This window comes from Rattus rattus, chromosome 15 (genome assembly GCF_011064425.1).
Source record: "Rattus rattus isolate New Zealand chromosome 15, Rrattus_CSIRO_v1, whole genome shotgun sequence".
NCBI classification, from domain to species: domain Eukaryota; kingdom Metazoa; phylum Chordata; class Mammalia; order Rodentia; family Muridae; genus Rattus; species Rattus rattus.
In genome coordinates, this window is record NC_046168.1 from 63,353,863 (window position 1) to 63,376,890 (window position 23,028).

At 47.0% G+C, this 23,028-nt stretch overlaps 1 pseudogene; it reads left to right on the forward strand.

The window, feature by feature from the left end:
- The first annotated feature begins 58 nt into the window (after positions 1 to 58).
- On the forward strand, positions 59 to 21,785 carry LOC116884397 (annotated as a pseudogene).
- The last annotated feature ends 1,243 nt before the right edge of the window (positions 21,786 to 23,028 follow it).

A 23,028-nucleotide genomic window follows, 5' to 3' on the forward strand; every position in this document is an offset into this window, starting at 1 on the left:
AGGGAGTGCACAGGTACAGGAACTCATTGAGGGAAACATATGGTTCTCACTGGTAACGATGAGGACACAGTTCCACAGTGTCTCCCCCAGCACCCGAGCTGTTCTTTTCAGCACATGCTCAAGGTAGAGAGCAAGGCCCCCAGGGAAGGACTAAGGCCCACTGGAGCACGTGGTATGGGTGGTGACGATGGAATCCTGAGGTTTAATGACATTGGCAGGAAACCGCAGGGGCGGGCGGGGCAAATGGACGTCTTTCCATAATCAACAGAGAGCGGCTCCATCAGCAGGGAGGTGAACCCAGAACCAGTTCTCCTGCCAAAGCTATAGAAAACCAAGAAGCCCTGAAGACCTGTGCACTGGTCAGCCTGCCTCCGAATTCCGTCCAAGGGAAGGCTAATGACTTCCCTGACAGTGGTGTGATAGCTACGGGCACACTCTTGGCAGCATCTTCTTTGCCTGTGATGAGCCACTCGGGATGGACGAGCTAGTGGAAACTTCATCAATAATTATAGGTTCCAGATCTATAAACGCTGCCATGGACAGACACATGCTTGCTAGCACTGAAGAAGGGGCTGAAGGAGTCATCTCCTCCAGCAATGGTCTTGTCACTTAGCATCTGGCCATCGGGCTGAACGCCGTGTTCTAACAGTAGAGCTCCCAGTGGGCACCGCCTCTTTGAACTCCAGCCTGGCCAACATGGATGAAGATGCACTTACACTGTGGGTTAGGAGACAAGAGCGAGGGAAGTAGCTACCTGGTCCCAGTTGCCTTCCCCAACAAGCTAAGAGGTGAGTAACAAACGAGAGGTTGGTTTTTTCATTCAGCGTATGTAAAGGCTGTGTGTCAGATTGTATGTGAGGGATGGGGAGCACATGGGCCACAATGTACTTACGGCATTCAGAAACAACGTTGTGTCCATTCTATCCTTCCATTGTTAGGTGGCATCCATGGATTGAACTCAAGCCATCAGGTTTGTGCGGCAAGCACCTGACTACAGTGCCATTGTGCCAGGCCCTGAGTCCAGTTTTAAAATCTATTTATCAACAGAGACTAAGAAGTCACAAAAGAGAACCTGAATTCCCTGTAAGAGCAGAAAGGAAGATATCCTAAGGAGAGATACTTGGGCCCTCTCTTTGGTGATCAGACTGCTGAAACAATAGTCCTAAAGAAATTGGATGCCAAGAAGCGCTTGCTGACAGGAGCCTGGTATAGCTGTCTCCTGAGAGGCTCTGCCAGAGCCTGACCAATACAGAGGTGGATGCTCACAGCCAAACATAGAACTTAGCCTGGGGACCCCAGTGGAGAAGTTAGGGCAAGAACTAAGGGAGCTGAAGGGATTTGGAACCCCATAGGAAGAACAATATCAACCAACCAGATACCCCAGAGTTCCCAGGGACTAAACTACCAACCAAAGAGTACGCATGGGGGGATCCATGGCTCCTGCCGGATTTGTAGCAGAGGATGGCCTTATCGATCATCGCTGGTAGAGGAGCCCCTTTGTCCTGTAGAGGTTCAATGACCCAGGGTAGGGGAATGCTAGGGTGCTGAGGCAGGAGTGGGTGGGTGGGCAGCAGAACACCCTCATAGAGAAAAAGGGGAGGGGACAGGGGAGAGGGGTTTTGGAGAAGAAACTAAGAAGGGGGATAACATCTGAAATGTAGATAAATAAAATAACCACTAAAAAATGAAAAAATAAATAAATTTTTAAAAAAAAGAAATTAAAACTGGCCAAGGATCTTCCAGCGGGAGAAGGAAGGGGCTGAGCCCCCAGCTAGCCCAGGGAAAGCCATCTCAGAGGAAGAAACTTTATACAGGTCTGACTTGTCAGGCCAACTTGCAGGACAATAATGGGTCAATGGCGGTTAGGGCCACCCCTCGACAGGGCTCGCTTGCTTACACACATCTCTTACCTGCTACTTGAATGTAAACCTCATGTTGGTACCACGAAGATATATACTTGGTGGGTCACAGCGTCTCTGAGTTTGTTCTCTTCACCCGGTAGCTATGTTGAATGCACCTCATATTTATCAGCTCTTCTCAGTCTCTTGATGGGGTGACTGAGCCCAGATTGATAAGGCTACAAGGTCCACAGAGTTACAATAACATTTGGAAAGTCCATTGTTCAAGCAACTTTTCCGTTGCTGATAAACTATTCCAACAGAAGCAATTTAAGGCAAGATGGGCTCGTTTTATCTCACAGCTCAGGATACAGCCTATCATATTGGGGAAGTTAAGGCAGCAGGAGCTGGAAACAGTCATATCCCGCCCACAATCACGGGGTAGGGAGAGATGATGCTTGGCCTTAGCTGGTCCTCTCTTTTTGGTGCAGTCCGGGATGCAAGCCCGGGTCATGGTACCGCCCACTTTTAGTGTAATCAACATAATCCCTTACAGACTTAACCAGAGGCTATGTGATGCTTGCCTCCCAGATGACCCCAGATTTTGGAAAGCAGCACGAATCACCATCACATCCACCTGATACTTCTAATCTATCAAACATTACAGCTTCTCTACACAGGACACGGCAGGATACTGGTTGCTTACTGCTGTTATCACTCGGTTGACGACAGAGCGCCGTGAGTCTTCGCCGTGCCGGTGCTGGACTGCGTGTCACTGAGCTGGAAGACGTGGCGATTCAGAGGCGATTGCATTTTCAGACCTTAGTAGAGAACTTTTCACTCAAACCCTTGTAAATTGGGGACTGTCTGTACTGTGTATGCTTGGAGGACACAAAGCACAAGACCTTTCTATCCCAGGAGACCTGTAGCACCTCAGACGCACACCAGAGGGCGCAAGAGATCACAAGCTCTTGAAAGAGAAGCCTGGTGGGTAAGACTATTACCGTAAAGCCAGTGACAGCACAGGCCCTCAAAGGTTGAAGAGCCCCGCTCGCATTTCCAGCTAAGCCTTTCCCTTATGAAGCTGCTCTTCAGGACTGTGACAGATGGCTCGTCTCTGTCAGATACCCGGGTAAAGCAAAGCAAAACCCAAAACAGGTGAAGTAATAGAAAGACATAGCTGAACCAAAGGAACCAATCAGCTCCCAGAAACCGACACAGGTCTAGGAAGTACTTGACAGTTCAAAATGCTTACTTCAAAGAAACACAGTGTGCAAGAGAAATCAGATGAGTCGCTAAGTAAAATAATGGAAAAATAAAGTGAGGTTATTAACCCAGAGACAGAGAGCACCCAAGAAGGAGGAGATAGGAATTCATAAGCCGCTGAACACAATAAGAGACATGCAGCTTTCCCAGCACGGGAGTTTCAAAAGCTCATCTGATCAGCAGAAGAAGAAATCAGAAAAGTTGCTGATAAACCATTTGGGATTACTTAGAAGAAGCAGCAGCAGCAGCAAGAAGAGGAGGCGGGGAGAGGAGGAGGAGGAGGAGGAGGACGGGGAGGAGGAAGAGGAGGAGGAGGAGGAGGTGGGGAGGTGGGGAGGAGGGGAGGAAGGAGGAGGAGAAGAACCTAAGGAAACTCCATGATAACATCTGAGAGACCAATATGTGCCTCATGGAAGTCTCACACAGAAAGAGAGCGAGAAGGGACAGAGTTTACTTAAAGAAATGATGGCTGGAAAATTCTCAAATCTGAGAGAGCAAATAGACATCCAAACCTAAGAAGTTTGAAGGTGTCTGACAAGACGGAACTGGCAAAGGCCCCCCATAATCCAGTAGAGTCAAAGTTAAAAAGGCTGCCAGAAACATCAAGGAAAGGTGACAAGCCACACGCAAGAACACAAGAAGGACGCAGTCAGCCATCTCTGGGTACAAATGTTAGAGAGGGGCTGGAACCTTGACTCACATTGCTGTTTCCAAGGTCTGAAGTCCAATTCCAGCATCCACCTGTAACTCCAGTTCCAGGGGATCCAACACCCTCCTCCAACTTCCTTGGACATAGTGCACGCATGGTGCACAGCCACACATGCAGACAAAACACCCATACACATGCAAACGATGAAACATTAAAATAAGCATAAATGAGAAGGCAAAACAAAGGTTTTAGCAGACAAATAAAGGGGCCATTCTTTGCCATGGGTCCTCTGGCCAACCATTGCTAGCGTGCGTTCGAGCTAAAATTACAGCAGTGTCAAAGCAGAGATCTCTGCTGGGCGTAGATTTATGAACTAGTGCGGGCTACTGGGATTCTATGGCGATGGTATATAAATGTCATTTGGTTCTGATTGGAAGATAAAAATGCAAAGTAGCCGTGAGTGTAAGTTTATGTCAAGAGGTACAAATATGGAAAGAGAGCATTTGTGGGATTCTCTTTCTTTGAGATGGGGGTCATTGTAGCCCAGGCTGACTGCAAACGGTCAGTACGGCTAAGGATGACTTTGAACTCCTGACCTGCCGGTTTCAGCATCTCAGATCCAGGGACTACAGGCATGAGGCACCAAACCTGGCCAACTCGTGATATTGGTAGCAAGGAGAAGAAAGAACGGTACAGTTTTGTATGTGACAATTAAATTGTTTTCTTTTACAAACAGATCGTTGTAGCTAGGAAATATTGCACTAAACCTGGGTGTCTCATTGTAAGCCCGTAATCTGAGCACTTAAAGGCTGAGGCCGGAGGCTCATAAATTGAATGTAGCCTGGGCTACAAAGTGAGACCTTGTCTGAAAGCTATCATGTGAATCGGATTTCTACCTATGCTAAAAATATGCTTAAGATGAGGAAAGGTATATTTTGGCGTATACTTTTGGCGGTTTCAGTCCATGGTCAGTGGAGTTTTGAACCTTTGACGGGTAAGACTTCACAGTGGAAGCATGCGGTGGAAGAAACTTGTCGTCTCATGGTGTGTGAGAAGCAGACAGAAACTAGGGAGAGTAGTAATCACAATATCCCTTCAATCACAGCCTATTGGAATGAGAAATTTCCAGTGGATCTTACAGCCTCAATATTCCACTGCCCAACAGCTTCAGAGGGTAGGGACCAAGCCTCTCACACATGGGTCTTTCAGGGGGCCTATCCAACTCACAACAGAGGTTTAATGTAATTCTCCTGATAAAAACAATTACCTATAATACAAGATAAAAAACATACTGATGTATAAGAATCAATACAGCATAAGGCACAGGAGAGGGAAAGGGAAATATAATGTCTACCGAATAACAATTATATAGAAATACCAATAGGGTCAATGTTATTACTGGCAATTTAAGTGAATAATGTCTTCAGTCAAAAAGATCGAGTGGTGGAATGGATTAAAGGAACTATGGTCCTAAGATATATTGTCTATAGGAAACTGGCTTCAGAGAGAAGGATGAATGAATGAGAGTAGAAGGCTTGGAAAGGATGAATGAATGAGAGCAAAAGGCTGGGAAAGAATGAATGAATGAGAGTAGAAGGCTGGGAAAAAATGAATGAATGAGAGTAGAAGGCTGGGAAAGAATGAATGAATGAGAGTAGAAGGCTGGGAAAGAATGAATGAATGAGAGTAGAGGGCTAGGAAAGGATGAATGAATGAGAGTAGAGGGCTTAGATAGGATGAATAAATGAGAGTAGAGGACTGGGAAAATATGTAATTGGTTGCGGCAGAAGCAGGGCCCTAAGGAGATGAGACAAAGGGGATGTATTTTTACAGTTTCATACATGTACACAATGAATTGTGACTGTGTTCGCCCGATTTCCCTCTGGTATTGCTCCTTCCTTTCCTTCTGAATTTTTTCTACCTCTCAACTAATGCACTAGTGTCTACTATACCATGGAAGAAAACAACATTGCTTCCTATAAACACTAACAGTCAATAAATCCTCTGGAAGATGGTGGCCTCGTAGGCTCCTCCTCTACCCATGATGGAAGGGCCCAATCCTGTCCAGGTATCCATAGCTGCTGTGTGTTCATGAATGCAACAGCCTTATCATATCTGGAGTCGATATCTCATGTTATTCTTTTCCTCCCTCTAGCTTTGAAATTAATTCTCCCCCCCCTTCTGCAATGTTCCCTGGCCTCAGGGAGGGGAGGGTGAGAGAGACATCCATTTAGAGCTGATCACCCAATAGTCACTCGGCATTTCCAGCAGATAAATGTCTTGAATTATTCTCTCTCTCTCTCTCTCTCTCTCTCTGCAAAAAGAAGCTTTGGCCCAGCCCGAGAACAGCATTAGTTTATGGATATAAACATAAATACGTAAAAGGAAGTTGGACAGTATACCCCTCTAGGGAAACAATGGCAATATAACCTCTGCTTGGGCCCAAGATTCTCAGTCATGAGCTTTGATGAGGTTTATGGTATCTGGGGCAGATTCCCTCTTATGCACCAGGTCTCTAATGCCATCACGGATTGGTTGGTTACCCCCAATATCGTGATGCCATTATTGCAGTGGTCGGCGTATCCTACCTGGTGAGTCAGTACAGTAGCCAGCATGGCCTACAGCTGGATGAGACCATTGAGGGGTTTGGGTTTTTTTTCTCCAACAACTTGAGTAGCACCATCAGCCACTGCGAAGGCTAACAAGCAGAGAAGGCATTCCCAGCTCGGTTCCAACTGGATGTGCCTGTGTCCTGTAACCAAAGGAATGTGGTGTCTTGCCATCTGGTTTTGGAGGCCAACTAAGACGGATACTAATACTATTTTGAAGGCTGACAAGTCATAAGGAGGTATCCTTCATCCTTCGCCTGATACCGAGTTTTTATTTAAGAGCCTGTGACTTCTGGGAGCCGCACTATCTACCACCGATAGAGACTGACATCTCAAACTCTCCTTACTGATTTTTTTTTTTCATTTAATTATGGTTATAGTCTATAAAATAGTAGGATTCTTTTTATGGCTTCTTTTTTTTTAATGCCCCTTAGCTTTTGTTAACTGTACTCTGTGCCTCTAAATTGCCCCATACTCCCACTGCAAACCCATTTAAACTTTCCATGCTTAGTATTTCCTTCTGCCCTGTTTCCATTTCCCTTGTCTTTTGCCACCTCTTGCTCCACCACCTACAGCCTCCCCTTTCTTCCCTGATTCCTCTCTTGTTTCCTGGCCTCTCTATCCACCCCAATTTAAATATAAAAGTCTATAAATTTGAAACTAGGATCCACATATCAGAGAGAACATATGCTGTTTGTCTTTCTAGACCTGGATTCTTCACTTTATATAACTTTTTTTTCCCGGTTCCATCCATTTTCCTGAGAATTTTGTTTTGCTTTATAGCTTAATAAAATCCTGCTGTGTATTCATGGAATGTTTTTATTACTCTTCCGTCAGTTGATGGACATCTAGCCGGTTCCACTTCTTATCATAGATAGAGCTACAAGGAACATGGATGAACAAGTATGTCCGTAGTAAGATATAGACTCCTTAGCGCACATGCCCAGGAGTGATATAGGTGGGTCACATGGCAGGACTAGTCTTAGTTTTCTGAGGAACCTCCATATCACCTTTCATATGAATTATACCAACCCGTATTCCCACCAACAGTGAATAAGGGTTCCTTTCCTCCACATCCTTGCCAACATGAAATCATTAAATAATCCCATGAACTTTTTAATGAGTGTGTGTGTGTGTGTGTGTGTGTGTGTGTATGTGGTGGGTGTGGTGTGGTGTGTGTGTGGTGTGGTGTGTGTGTGTGTATGTGTGTGTGTGTGGTGTGTGTGGGTGTGTGGTGTGTGTGTGTGTGTGTGTGTGTGTGTGTGTGTGTGTGTGTGTGTGGGGTGTGTGTGTGTGTGTGTGTGTGTGTGTGTGTGTGTGTGTGTGTGTGCATATGTCACATATCTAAGTGTTAAGAAGGCCAGATGATGGCATCAGGTTCTCCTAGAGCTGGAGTTACAAGTGGTTGTGAGCTGTCTGACATGGTGTGGGAGCCTAACAGGTCCTCTTCAGGCTGCAGGCACTCTTAACCACCGAGCCATCTGTCAAGCCAGAATCTCATGAACTTTTGAGGAGACAAACTGAGAACCTTGAACAAATTCAAGCAAGGATCTTGAACCCGGTGGTTATAACCCAGTCTTAAGTAAATGGAGGTCTGAAGGCTTGGGTTAAAGGGGGAAAAGGAACAATGGAATGCCATTGTCTCGGACTACGCCTTCACATATGTGGCATCGTTTTCAGCTGTGAGAAATAATGAATCAAGGTGAGGAGACGGTTCAGTGTACGGTGCACAGATGGGCCTCAAAGCACATAATGAATAAATAAGCCTCTGACACCCCCTCTAGATTCTATTTGATCTCATGTCTTAGTAATTATTTTAAACTCACTGCCTTTAAAAGTTATTCCTAAATATAATATAGTAAAGAATAGCTACTTTCAAATGGTAAAGCAGAATGAAAACCAAAAAATTTATAATTTTTATATACCTGAGTGCACGTGTGTGTATGTGTATGTGTGTAGTGTATGTGTGTGTATGTGTGTGTGTGTGTGTGTAGTATAGTGTATGTGTGTGTATGTAGGGTATGTGTGTTTAGTGTGTGTGTGGTGTGTGTGGGTAGTGTGTGTGTGGTGTGTGTGTAGTGTGTGTGTGTGTGGTGTGGGGTGTGTGTATAGTGTATGTGTGTGTAGCGTGTGTGTGTGTGTGTGTGTGTGTGTAGTGTGTGTATGTGTGTGTGTGCCCCTCTGTTGTTTGAATAGTGTCTAAGTTTGTTTCACAGCTATGACTGAGAAACAATAATCTCCATAGTCCAATCACACACCACCAGACTTTGACATCCGTGTTCGGGTTTCAATGATTGCATAAGGCTTTACTGCCCTTTGAGGTTTCATAGAGCCTGGGACCTCAGATACAAGTCGGCCACCAGCACCTAGAACTGTACCCTTCAGGAGCTGGAGTCTATGTGCAGCTTCTTTCCCTCTTTCCCCTCCTCACAGAGCGTCAGCTTCAGATCAGCTTGGTGGCAGAGTTTCAAGGACAAAGTGCCCCAGGGCGAGCACGGCCTCTGCAGCATCTCAGACCAGCCAGGCTTGGTGTCTTAGGCTTTCTACAGCTGTACAAGGACGCCTTGACCACAGCAGCTCTTAGAAAGAAAAACTTCTTTTTTTTTTGGTTCTTTTTTTTCGGAGCTGGGGACCGAACCCAGGGCCTTGAGCTTCCTAGGTAAGCGCTCTACCACTGCGCTAAATCCCCAACCCGAAAGGAAAACTTCTAATTGGGTCTGGCCTACAGTTTCAGAGGGTTAGTCCATTGTCATCGTGGTGCACACAAAGGCAGACATGGCGCTGAAGAAGGAACTGAGAGTTCTCTGTCTGGATCGGCGGGCAGCAGGAAGAGGAAGTGAGCCATTAGGCCTGCCTTGAGCTTCCGAAACCTCACGTTCCACTCCCGCTCCCAATGACACACGTCCTCCAACAAGGCCACGCCTGCAATGATGCCATTCCAAACTCCCCATGAGTCCCTGGCAGCCATTTTCACTTGGCCTGCCATACTTGGCAAAGCACTTTTTTATCTTGGTCGAGCCTTGGCTTAAGCAGCACAGCATCTGCAGGAAGGTCAAGATGCTATGTTTTTAGCTAAAACGCCACCAAATAAATGGGAGGGGGGATCTCTTATCCCTCTTCAAAGTTTAAGGATTGAATGGGGTTGGGGGGGTGAATTAGGTTTCCAATTCTGGGTAGGTGTGAACAGGTAGTCATCCATAAAACCTTACAGGTCCACACAGACGCACTCTCTAGCCTTCTCTCCTGCCCTGGTTAGTTTGTGTCAACTTGACACAGACTGGAGTCACCCAGGAAGAGAGACTCTCCAACTGAGGCATTGCCTCTATTAGAGTGGCTGGCAGTCATGACTATGGGATATTTTTATACTTCTTGTTGGCTGAGAGTGAAGGACTGAGCCCACAGCGGGCCACGTCAGCTCTAGGCTGGTATAAGATTATACCCTATACATGCCAGACCTAGGCTGTATAAGAAAGGCAGCTGAGCAAGCTTGGAGAAGCAAGCCCACACGCCATGTTCCTGTGTGGTCTTTGCTTTGGCTCCTGCCTTGGCTTCCCTCAAAGATGATCTGTAACCAGTAAGTCAGATAAACCCTTTCCTCCCCAAGTTGTTTTTGGTCAAAGTGTTTTATCCCAATGACAGAGAGCAATTAGAACACGCCTGCCCTCTCACCATCGTGGACAGTCCCCTTGACCATTGTAATTGTCCTGTTTGGCACATTCCTTGGCTCCAGTTTGCTTTCCCTCCCTGCCCTCAAGTCTGATGCGCTCTGGTGCCAAGGGGAAGGCGAGACGCTCAGGTAGGTGTGTCTGGCTTTTTGCCCTGGGACCTCTGCAGTGTGGCCCCAAACTGAGTTTGCTTCTGGTGTTCAGAACGAGCCAGAGTTGGGAATGGGGCCTCCTGAGAGGCAGAGCCATTCCCACCTAGGTTTGGAGGATTAGTCTAGAGCTTCCTTGTGCTTTTCTATGGCCCATCCGCAGTGTTCCATTGAGGCATGACACTGGGGAATATTTCGTGGTCTGTCAAGTCCCAACACACTTCAGAATACATCAGAAAATCAGGGCCATTTCAGCAGGACTGATAGACCCTGAAAGACTGGATAGGTACCCAGGGTATGGCCATAGTCACTAGCTCCTTTACCCCAAGAGTGAATAGGAGGCAGGCAGCGGTCCCCTCAGTGTGTAGAGAGGAGGGCCCTTCAGGGGGAAAGCTGCCCCTCCTGTCTGAAAGTTGCTACAAAGCCCTAAATGGGACCCCTGTGGGGTTTTGTCTGTAAAACCTACAAAGAATAAAAGCCCATAAAACTCCCAGGGGTTTGCACAGCCGGCTCCCGCTCATTGAGTCTGTGTGTGGTTTTGACGCTCACAAGAGTTCAGCCACCAGAAACTTTAGGTTCCAGCTCCAAAGTAAGGAAAGGAAAGAGAGAACCTCTCGGGGCTGAGGTCTGCGAAAGAAGCGTGTGGAGCTGAGCTGTCAGGGTGTCCAGGCGGCAAGTAGGATATTCATGGAAATCCACAAAATCAAGCAAGCAGCCTAAGAGTAGCTCTTGCCGCTTTGTGGGTCTGGTTTCTCCTTTAGCTCCCAGAATAGCAGGAATGGCCTGTGTTATGTGGGTGAACTTGTCACTCACAGCTAGAGATAGGCCATTGGCCCATGTATAGAGACCATAATTGGATCTTTTCTACGATGAGCAGGAAGAGATTTTTTTATTGGATATTTTATGTATTTGCATTTCAAATGCTATCCCCTTTTCCCCCTCTCACACCCGCCATCTTCCCTTCCCCCTGCTTCTGTGAAGATGCTCCCACTCCTACCTGTCCATTCCTACCTCACTGCCCTGTCATTCTCCTACACTGGGGCATCAAGCCTTCACAGGACCAAGGGCTTCTCCTCCTATTGATGTCCAACAAGGCCATCCTCTGCTAACTATGATGCAGGAGCCATGGGTTCCCCCACCCCATTTGTACTCATTGGTTGTTGGTTTAGTCCCTGGGAGCTCTGGGGGGATGTGGTTGGTTTTTAATTCTGAAGGCCTGAACCTCTTTCTGTGACCGATCTTCACTTAATGCTAGAAAGTGGGCTCAGTGGCTTCCTGGAGGTGGCTGCTTTACGTAACTTTATTCCTTCCACTTACCAGTTTCTTGAAGGCCACCCTCCCCAGCAAGTGTGTTCCTTTTTGGGGGTGAAGTGTGGAGGCGGGAGCACATACCTGAGGCTTTGGCTGGTCTGTTGTTCCTGTAAAAGTGGGGGTGTCCTGCAGGGGCCTGCCGGTGTCCTGCTGAGTGGTTCAGGTTAATACACTGGCTTCAGCCCTCCCTGGATTGCGTGGTTGGGCTCATTCTGACAGCCACAGGCTGGGACTGGAATGTCTCAAAAAAAAGGCCAATGCAAATGGTCCCACTGGAAATAGTTATTCACGATACAAAACGAGCCTCTGAATATTTATTATGAGCGCACAGCGTTTTGTTTTGCGTTCTTTCCTGAGAACATGCAAGATCCCATGCCACAATTATCTTGTTCCAGCCTTAAAATATTAGCTGTCACTCCTTTCAAGGCCCTAGTGAAAAAGGATAGTTCTTTCTTTTAAAAAAAGAAAAATCTCGTTTCCCTTTTAACATAATTACCTCCTCATTCAGGGATCGCTTTGGGGCCACCTAATCTTGCCGATTATGCTGGTGACACAGTCACAAAGCGGCCTGACTGACAGCTCTGACTGGTGACAGGGTGGCCACAACGTGGGACAGATTTGGAGGGATGAGTCCCACCGCCCACGGTTTCTCTCTGGGGAAGGGGCAGGAAGGTGTGGACAGGGAAAGGTGACGCAGACACTTCCTCCTTACCTTTGGAGGATCTCGCTTTTAACTTGCGAGCCGCGGTGACTGCAATGAGGGACCAGAACACCTGGCACACCTGCCTGAGGTCTCCACTACCGCCCAAGCGGCCACCCCTAGCCTGCCTGCCGATTGGGTTCCATAGGCCACGTCCTTCTCAGCACCCCTAAGGCTCTGCATATGACCTGCATTTGCCAAGCCGGGAGGGCAGCCTCACATTCTCTAGCTGCGAGCCAGTGTGTCCCAAATGCAGCAGCACTGGGCACAGACACTGTGTGTGCAAGCATTGGGTACACCAACTCTCCACAGGTACACTGTGGGCAGGCATACACACAGGCGTGGCCTGTGGAAATATGCAGTCTGCAGGCATTCCCTGGACAGGCACACTACTTAAGGGCCCTCTCAGCAATAGATTCTGTATTATGGTCTGAACTCCTCACAATATTAGAGTCTGATGTGAACTTTAGGCCCTGGTCGCACCCCTCAGAACGGCCTTGGGTTTAGACTTTAGAAGGCCTCATTAGCTCTGTGCACTGGCCTGGTCACGCTGATTTCCTTCACACTTTTCAGGCCACATTTATTCTTTATCAAAGGGATAAGTGTGACAGTATTGAGTGTGTCAGCACCTTCCCACAGGCCACCTCGTGTCTCAGTAGAGACGGATCCTGAAAGGAGGCTCTGCCACAATCGCAAAGATCCGGCATTAGCAGGTGCTCCTCGAGGGAAAGGCTCACACAGCACACTGTTCTCCTTCATTCTGCCTTGCCCGTGTGCAGAAGGCTCCAGACAGCTTTAGGAGTCAGGCTGGGATCTCTGTAGAAGGGCCCTGGCACTGCCATCACAATCAACACTCAAGAGAGCGATGGCGTGTGTGTGTGTGTGTGTGTGTGTGTGTGAGAGAGAGAGAGAGAGAGAGAGAGAGAGAGAGAGAGAGAGAGAGAGAGAGAGAGAGAGAGAGCTTTAAAGATTTAAATAAGCAGAACTGTTTGAAATCTCTTCTGTTGCTTTAAGACTGACATGGGACAGCAGATGTGAAAGAACCTCGCAGTGTTACCCAGCAGTTAACAGCCAAGCCATTGAAGCACGGTGGCAATTTAGTTCCCAACAGGTCAGGGGCCTGGTCTCTCTTCCCGAGATGTCTCTGGGTGCCTGTCCTTGACAGTAACCACCAGCAAGCGATGTGAACTCCTGAACTACATATTAGGAGAGGAGATGACTCTCAGAAAAGTGAGAGCATTCCAGACTCGGAACAAACTGCCTTAGAACCTGTACTGACTGGTTTTATGCATCAACTTGACACAAGCTGGGGTTATCACAGAGAAAGGAGCCTCAGTTGAGGAAATGCCTCCATGAGACCCAGCTGTAAGGCATTTTCTCAATTAGTGATCAAGGGGGGAGGACCAAGCCCTTTGTGGGTGCTGCCGTCCCTGGGCTGGTAGTCCTGGGTTCTATAAGAGAGCAGGCTGAGCAAGCCAGGGGAAGCAAGCCAGTAAGTAACATCCCTCCATGGCCTCTGCATCAGCTCCTGCTTCCTGCCCTGCTTGAATTCCAGTACTGACTTCCTCTCGTGATGAACAGCAATGTGGAAGTGTAAGCTGAATAAACCCTTTCCTCCCCAACTTGCTTCTTGGTCATGACGTTTGTGCGGGAATAGGAACCTTGACTAAGACAGAACCTTATCAGTAGATGTCATTTCCATATCCTTTCTAGAAACATCATCGCCAACTCGCAGCATTTAAACAACCAGACAAATGTTTTAACACCAGTGGCGTGTTCTCGTTAGTTCACTGAACACTGCGTGTTTGGGAGTCTCTTGGGTCCCCGGACTACTCAAAGGGTGCTTACTATCCTTTGCCTGGCTGGTGGTTTTGGTAGATGTCTATGGCTCCAGTTCAATGGAATATTTGTTGTGTCCCTGGGCAGGAGCAATTCTCCACTCCATCTAAAACCAAAACTTCTGAGTCAGAAAAACTTAAGTTCGCTTGAAAAAGAACTTTCCCTGTGAGTCACTAGGGGCGATAGTGAGTGGAACCGTTTCCCATCTCTATCCACTTGATTCCTGGACTCATGAATCCTAGCTATGGAAGAAATCCGTGTGTTGGATGCTGGTTAGAAATATATACAGTCTTCTGAAGAACCCTGCCCAAGCCCTTCGAAAGGCCATTCCACTGTTCTATCAAGCTAGCTGCTTCAGGATGATGAGAAACATGGCAAGACCAGTGGATTCCATGAGCACTGTTACACTTCTCTGGTTGTGAAGTGAGTTCTTGGTCAGGAACAATACTGTGTGGACTAGTAGACAGTATGTTTTGTGTGTCTTGTGTTGACAGTAGATGAGATGTTCTATAAGAACATGGATGGTAGTTTTGACAAAAGCATTGCTTGTAGGAAAGGCACAATCATATAATCAGAATAAGTATCTACTTCATAAGGACGAAGCATTGTCCTTTCTACAGAGGAAGTAATCATAAGTGGTCCTCCAGGTCACCAGGTCACCCTGGGGAATGGTGGCATATCAGGGGCTCACTGTTGGCCTCTGGCTGGCAGATCTGAAACTCGGCAGCTGCTAGGTCTGCTTTGGTGAATGGTGCTTCACGTTGGCAAGCCCACGCACCGCCTCCATCTCTGCCACCGTGCTCGCTTTGTTATGGGCTCACTGGACAGTGACAGGGACGGCTGAGGAAACTGAGTATTCACAGAGTAGGCATCTCACCTACTTGGTTACTGAACACTTCCCCTGCTGAAGTCATCTTTTGATGAGCATTTACATGGGACACAGGTATCTTTACGTCCTCCACACATTTGGAGAGCTCTAACCACATACTCCTTCCCCAGATGTCTTCCTCACCAATTGTCCAATCATGTTCTTTCCAAGTCCATGGCCATCCAAACTACTGGCTACGTTCCACAAATCAATAAACAATCATGAATCTAGCTATTTCTCTTTCCAAGAAAATCGTACAATCATGCACACTGCTTTTGTTTGCTCATTGAAGATTTCCCTTCACCAGAGACTTTCAGAGTTGTCCCGGAAAGGGGTTAGAACAGCTCGACTGTTCACTTCTGTGATGTCTGCATATCATATCATGGGGAACCATTAGTAAGACAAGTCCTAGTATTCTCTATGTCTGTGACAGTCTGCTTGTCATCCACAGCCCATGAGGTGGATGCTTGGTAACAGTAGTAGAAAACATAGATATTTGGGCAACTTCATGTAACTTGTTTGTGCCCTCAGGATTTGATAATGGATTGCTACTGTGCACATCCTAGTTTATGGCCTGGTGACTCAGCTAATACCTGGTGGATATTAACTTAGGTAGCGTGGTAACTTAGTGTCCCACTATCAAATACTCACTTTCCACTAGTGCCTAGTAGCAGGCCAAAAGCTATCTCTCAAAGGGAGAACAGCCGTCTGCAGACGATGCTAGAGCCTTGCTCCTAAATCCCAAGACTCTCTGCTGGGATTCACCTATAGGAGCCTGTCAAAAGCTCCAAACAGCATCCCCATAGATCATGGACACCTCAAGTACCACTGGGTCTGTTAGATCCCATGGTCCAAGTAATAGAGAAGCCTGCAGAGCAGCCTGGACCTGTTGAAGAGCCTTTTCCTGCCCCAGGTTTCAGTCAAAGCTAGCGGCTCTCTGGGTCATTTGGTGTATAGGGCAAAGTAACACTCGAAGTGAGGAATGTGCTGTCTCCCTGAACCCATTAAGCATCATGCTTCTTTCATGGCAGCAGGAAGTGCCAAGTGCAATAATTTACCCTTCAAATGCTGGAGTCCTAGAAATTTGTAGAGGGAATCTTCTGTGCCATGTGTGGAAACATTCACCTGTCAATAAAAAAGCTTATGGCCAATGAGATGAGGTAGAGAATAGGAGGTGGGACATCCGGCAAGGCGGGTGAGGGGGGATTCCAGGAAAGAGTCAGGTGGGGGTGGGAGGGAATGATTCACCTGAAACTCCAAGGAGTTCCATAAAACTGAGGAAAAGTAACCAGCCATGTGGTACTCACAGAATAAAATAAAAGGGGTAAAAGTTAAGAGCTAGTTGAAGAACAAGCAGAAGCCTAAGCCATTATTAATAAATTAAATAAATTATTAATAAATGATTAACTCTCAGTGTCATTATTTCGGGGAACTTGGCAAGGGTGGAAAAGCCCACAGTTACGAAAATTTCACTGAGGTAGAAGGAAGGCCCTTGAGTTTTTCTTGGATTCATTTCCCATATTCTGATCAAATGTAGGTTACCAACAAGTCCAAAATGCTTGCTACCCCCTGCTCATCCGTCCAATTAGCATGATGCTGTTATGAGGTAATTCCACCAAGAACATGCAGCCACTTTTAAAGCCTAATAGAATCGCTTCTCGGCCTTTTGGCTAAGATCAAGTGTAAAGTCTAATAGAATGTCTTTATGACTGGCCGGTGACTGCATTGGGATCTCCCCCAAATCCTGCAGCTCATCATTAGTTATCTACTACATCTGGAATCAACTAGAAGCCAAAAAGCAGGAACAGAATGGATAAGATACATAAATATATAATATATTAATATTTATTAATAATATTAACAGTACAATAAATTATATGTATATATGTGCATTAAAAGGGAACTAGAGTAGTGTATAGGTCTGGTTGGCCCAACCATGGTTGTCTCCAGACAGAAGAGTCAAGAATCTGGTAACTGTTCAGTCCACAAGGCTGGATTTCTCAGCCGGTCTTCAGTCTGCATTGAAATCCTAAAGTATAGTCTCATACTGGCAAAGGAATGCTTCAGCTAAAGAAAAATGAACTTGGCAGTCTGAGTCTGGGCAAGCAGGCAAAAAAAAAAAAAAAAAAAAAAAAGCTTCCTTCTCCCATGTCTTTTTATGTCAGCTGCCACCAGATATAGGGCAGGTTTCTGAGCTGAAATGACCCCATCAAGGAAGAAAAAACAAAATCCCTCACAGCTGTGCCCAGCTCACACAGTTGGTTTTAGTTGATTCCAGATGTGGTCAAGTTGACAACAAAAGTACCCATCGCGCTGAGATGTGACACCAGGTTTGGAGAGTTAACGGACCTTCCAGGTGACACTTTAAAAATAAACACCTGGCCCTGCCAGCTGACCTCGGATTGCTTCAGGTGGTCCTTGGGAACGGGTATTGGCAGGCGGGGGAAGCGTTTCCTAAATCTGTAGCTGTGTACACCAAGCATCCAAAGATGGGTGGATCTGCTCGGGTTAGGGCCCCGCATCTGGTACAAGAGCCGCAGTCAGAGTCACCTGATTAAATTAGTGATGGCCAGCTGTCACCTGTCTTCTGCATGGCCCGCACGGAAGAGTTAAAGAAAGATGTGGGAACCGCAAAGTGCATCTTTCAATTCCTCATCGGTGCTGCTGATTCCTGTAAGCCCTCCAAGGGTGCACTCCTGAGCTTGGTTCATTCTTTTCCCAAGGAAAGGCTGTTCCATTGGCTTCCATTTGGCCTTTCCGACCATAATAGTGCTCACCCCAGAGGTCAGGGAAACAGTGTGGGGATTCTGCCAACTTCTGAGTGTATCTACCCTAATTATACATTCTGGCACTGACGGGATAACCACTGAAGGAGTTTAGGGATCAGCTGGACCCACCATGAGTCAGACTTCAGTCAAAACTTCATCACTTGATTTCTGTAACCCCCTCCTTGCTTTTGGAGTCTCCTGGAATCACTGTCAATCCAGAACCAGCATCCAATAGACCCCCCAAAATGTTATTACTTCCTTTTCCCTGATGTACAGATGCCCTAGTGAAAAGGCTCAGACTCCTCTGGGGGAGGATGCGGGAAAGACTAACAGTAAAACCCTTAGGTGGTTTAGAAAGAACTTCTTCCGGAGACCCAGCCTTCCTCGCATTCAAGAGCTCTGGGTCTGACACTGACTCAACTCTTGGTTGATGGCCTGAGACTCCCATTATTATAACCGGCGTAGCCATCCTTTCTTTCAGGTATTGAGGATTTTTCCACATCTACAGATCAAACGAAACTTAGTAGGCATCTTACACACTTTCTTCCTGGAAGCGCCACAGACACAGGATAGAGGAACTCACAGGTAAGAGTGAAAGCAAGCAGGCAAAACCCAAAGCGTCCTTCTTCGGTGTCCTCTAAGTGGCCTGTCACCAGAAAATGTGGCTCCAGATTTATAGCCCATCTCCTAGATTCAAATAACCCGACTGAGAAAACCCCTCTTTTAGCTCGGCTTTTAGTTGATTCCAGATGTCACTGATGAGTCAGCACAATAGCTAAGCAATCTTGTCACCACTCAGCCCCACGGTCTTCCCTGGCGTGTCTCTCCTGCAAGGGGGTCTGACAAGCCGTTAGAACTTGATGTCTCTTGTCAGGAGGCCAGCTGCCCCTCCAGCTGGCACCAGGCTCCCAGCCTTTTCCTTCCAGCATGAAATTCCTGAGGAAGTTCCAAGATTGGTCTTAGGCTCTGTAGTTGCAGTAGTGTGTTAGTCAGAGGGAGAGAGGGACACAGAGGCTCTTTAGAATGTCTTCCTTCCTGTCAGGATGGTAACTGGCCTTGAAAAAAAAAAAACAGATGGGTAGGGGGTTGGCCAGGCAGAAATGGGGCGTGGAGAGGTTTTACAGTTTCATAATTTTTACAGAACGGTTTTATGACGTTGTGATAGAAGAAAACATTTTGGTGAGGGAAAAACCTGCTCTACCTTGTTGCCGACTTCATTAGAAACGTTCAGAAACATAAAATTAAACATTTAAGAGAGGCCTGGAAGGCGCTCTTGACTGCTCAGAGAAGCCTCTGATTAAGGCATTTGTTTATGAATATAAATGTGTTCCGGAGGCAGCTGATGCAGGATCAATTTACATAAACAACAAAACTGCGTTCTCCTGTAGGGACTCACATTGCCCAGTACTAGGTGTCTGACTGATTTTACAGCACCAGGCATGAATTAGCTCCTGCAGAGCAGGCCTCGGGTCCAATCAGAGGATGTTGTGATAGAATAAAGTATAAAAAGACCAGTGAGAAAATTAGGTACTGATTTTTTTCTCTCAGTGATTTACTCAAAGCACTGCTTGTACTGTGTATTTGCCCAGCATAACTTCGCTTGCCATCTGGAACAAAATGACCCAGAGAAACTGCTCCACATTGCCTCGAACGGCACGTGGGCTTCTATAAAACCCACCTTGTGGTTTTAGAGTATGAAATGAGACTACAAAAGAAGCTTTTCAGGAGCTGTTCTGGCTTCGGTCCTCTATGACAGCTCCCCGCTTCCACTCCCCTTTGTGTTGGAGTGCTTGCTTCCTGCAACTTTTCTGGAAAAATCTCCTTCACCAAGACCCCAGTTGGTGCAGAAAGGCTGCCACTCCAGAGCCTCCCAGACCCAGAAGGTCTGTGGAGCTAGGACGCTCATTCCCCCAGTTATTCCAGGGTCCCTTCCCAGTGATCAAGGGTACTGACTGTGAGATCTAGGACCAGAGTCTCCAAGTGAAAGAAGTCTAGACCAGGCTGGCCGTCCGGACACAGTAAGAATCCTGAGGGAAGAGCTGGAGAGGTGGCTCAGTGGTTAAGAACACTTAGCTGGTCTTCCAGAGGGCCCAGGTTCAATTGCCAGCACCCACGTGGCAGCTCATACCCATCTGTAACTGTTCCAGGGGATCTGATGCCCTCACACAGACACCAGTAAACATGAAGTAAATTTGTTTTGTTTTGTTTTTTTTTAAATAATCCTGAGGGAGATAGGAAGAGCCAGCAGGGGACATTGCCGAAGGACATTGCCTCTGAAGCCTGGATGGAATAACTGAGGTGGTACTGATCTCAAAATTAATTAATTAATTAAGCTATTGTCTCGTGCTCTGGCAGGGGCGTTATTCTACCAGCTGAAGAGAGTCTATATTTGGAAGTCTCGAGACTCTAATTAATTAATTAATTAATTGAAGAAGAGGAGGAGGAGCGACCTCTTTGAAGGGGCACCAAAGCACTGCTATCAATCAGTCTCAGAAAAACAGATGAGAAATTTTAAAATATAACGTATAACCTCTGAATAAATGATAGATGCACGTATAAATTCTAGTAATGGTCCCACAGCTCTGTGGCTACAGGATCTGATGCTGGTTCATTTCATCTGAACCCGCAGACACCTCTGATAACAGGGATGTGTGTGGGGCCCTGTTATGTTGCCGCGAGGGAGAAGCTGGTCTCTCCAACCCCATCCTATGCACCACACAGTATACATGTTATATGGTATATATAATCTCCCCAACTCCTGGTTAGGGAACTCTTCTCACGTGATCTGCACAGTACAGATGTGAGACCCACAGAGCCCTACAAACCGTGCCTGACAACTTTAAGAGGATCTACTGTTAACTACGAAATAAAGAAGAGGCCAACCAAATTAAGGCTCACTGCGAAACTGGCCTTCCTTCGATGTTGCCTGGCCATCTGAGAAGTTGCTACGGGATGCATGGTGTCTGTTGGCCCAATGCCCTTCAGAAGGGCTTTGGTACCAGAACCTTCCCAGCCCCAGACCTTATTGGCGGCTAAAGCTAAGCAGTGGACACAGCTTGCCTGGCAGGTTGGTGTGGTAGATTACAGAGTCTAGTGAAAATTTTGGTTTCTTTAAACAACACAGATACGTTATGGGAATACGTTGTATGTTATGTGGGATATGGGGCTGTCTCTGATTGTCCACAGCAGCTGACTATGATTCGTCTTGTGCTGTGGCAGGGGCGTGATTCTGCCAGCTAAAAATAGTTTACATTCGGAAGTCTTGGGACTCTTCAGAGGATATAAAAAGGCCTGCGCACCAAGAGGCTGCAGCCGCTGGTGCTCCAGCTGCCGATCCCCCTGCTGCTGCTATTCCGTGCTGCTGTGGTTCCTGTTTTTGCTATTCGTTGGGTTGATGGATTGCCAGTTGCTGCCGGTTGATGGTTGGAGATACCCTGATGACGAAGATTGAACTCACCCCAAGCAGTCGAAGACCCTAAACAGGAGGAAGTCGTCTAAAGAGATCTGTGCCCCTTTCCACTCCAATCTTCTTTCTTGTTTACCTAATATTGGGGGCTTGGAAGGGAATGGGGTATAGACGGGTTGTAGGAGCTCTTTCTCTTCTGGTCCCAGGCACTGCGGGAGCCGGGGCTTACCGAACAAACATGTCCAAGTCCACACCACACACAACCGGTCCCACAAATGGCACAGAAATGGCATCAAGAAACCCTGGTCACAAAGATACAAATCTCTTAAGGGGGTTGACCCCAAGTTTCTGAGGAACATGAGCTTTGCCAAGAAGCACAAGAAAGGCCTGAAGAAGATGCAGGCCAACAATGCAAAGACAGTGAGTGCACAAGCAGAGGCCATCAAGGCCCTGATGAAGCCTCAGGCCGTCAAGCCCAAGATGCCAAAGGGCTCCAGCCGCAAACTCAGCCATCTGGCTTTCATTGCTCACCCCAAGCTTTGGAAGAGGATTTGAAGCTACATGGCCAAGGGTCAGAGGCTCTGCCAACCAAAGCCCAAGGCTCAAACCAAGGCAGAGGTCAAAGCTTCAGCCAAGGCCCAGGCTTCAGCTCTGGCCCAGGCTTCAGCTCTGGCCCAGGCTCCCAAAGGTGCCCAGGCCCTTGTGAAGGCCCCGTAGAAAAGGCTCCTGCCCGTGTGAAGACAGATGGACTGCTGTGACACACCCACCTACACACTATGTGCAGATGACCGGTGTCATCAGTTCCAATATGAACAAGGTATGTGGTATCTTCAAATAAGATTTAATTATCTAGTTCTGATGGGCAAGCAAGAGGAACACCAGGAGACTGTCTTGTTTTGGGGTGCTCTGTAACCTCCCTGACCAACCATAAAGAGGTATGCTATACCTGGCACCAGGGTTTTTATTTAATAACCTATGGCTTCTGAGAGTAACATTATCCAGCCAAGAAAACATCTCCTTTCTAAATCAGTTTTTTTTTTTTTTAGTTTATTTTTTAATTGGCCTACAAAATATGTGTCAATGGGTTTTTTTAACCTTTGTTTTGGTCTTACCCTTCTCGCCTCCTGCTTACCTTCCCAACTCCTCATCCCACACCTACTTCTTAGCCCCTCTACTTTCCTATCCCCTCTGCTATCCTTCCTCCCTGAAGGCATCCTTCCTAGTTTCCTGGCTTCTATGGCACTCCAAATTAAACACACAAATCTAGAGATTCCAAGCGAAGATCTCCATGTGAGGGAGAACATGTGGCCTTTGTCTTTCTGGACCTGGGTGACATCACTCAGAATAACTCCCAGTGCCATCCCTTTGACTGCAGATGTCATAATTTCATCCTTCTTTAGGTATTAATATAATTCCACTGTGTACCTGTGCCACCTTTTCATATCCAGCCATCAGCTGATGCCCATCTGAGTTCACTTCCTAGCTCTTGTGAACCAAGCAACCATGAACGGGCATAAGTGTCTCTATGGTTGGATATAGAGTGCATTGGATAATGTCATAGTTTGGTTTCTGTGGCTGTGGTAAAACACTAACACAGCCCATCATGGAGGGAAACCAAGACAGGAACTCAAAGGCAAGAACTTGGAGGCAGGAACCGAGGAGGAGACCATGGAGGGGCACTGCATCCTGGCTTGTTTCCCCTGGTTGCTCAGCTAGCTGGCAACCCTTTGTGTACAGTCCGGGCCTACTGCTTAAGGATGGTGCCACCCAGAGTGGACTGAGCTCTTACTTCAATCAGTGATCAAGAAAACATCCCCACATTTAACCGCAGGCCAATCTGACGGGAGCCAACTCAACTGAGGTTTTCCTTTACCAGGTAACTTAACATGTGTCAAGTTGACAAAATCTAACCACAGTAAGTGTATACCCAGGGATAGTACAGCTGAGCTATGGCAGTGCC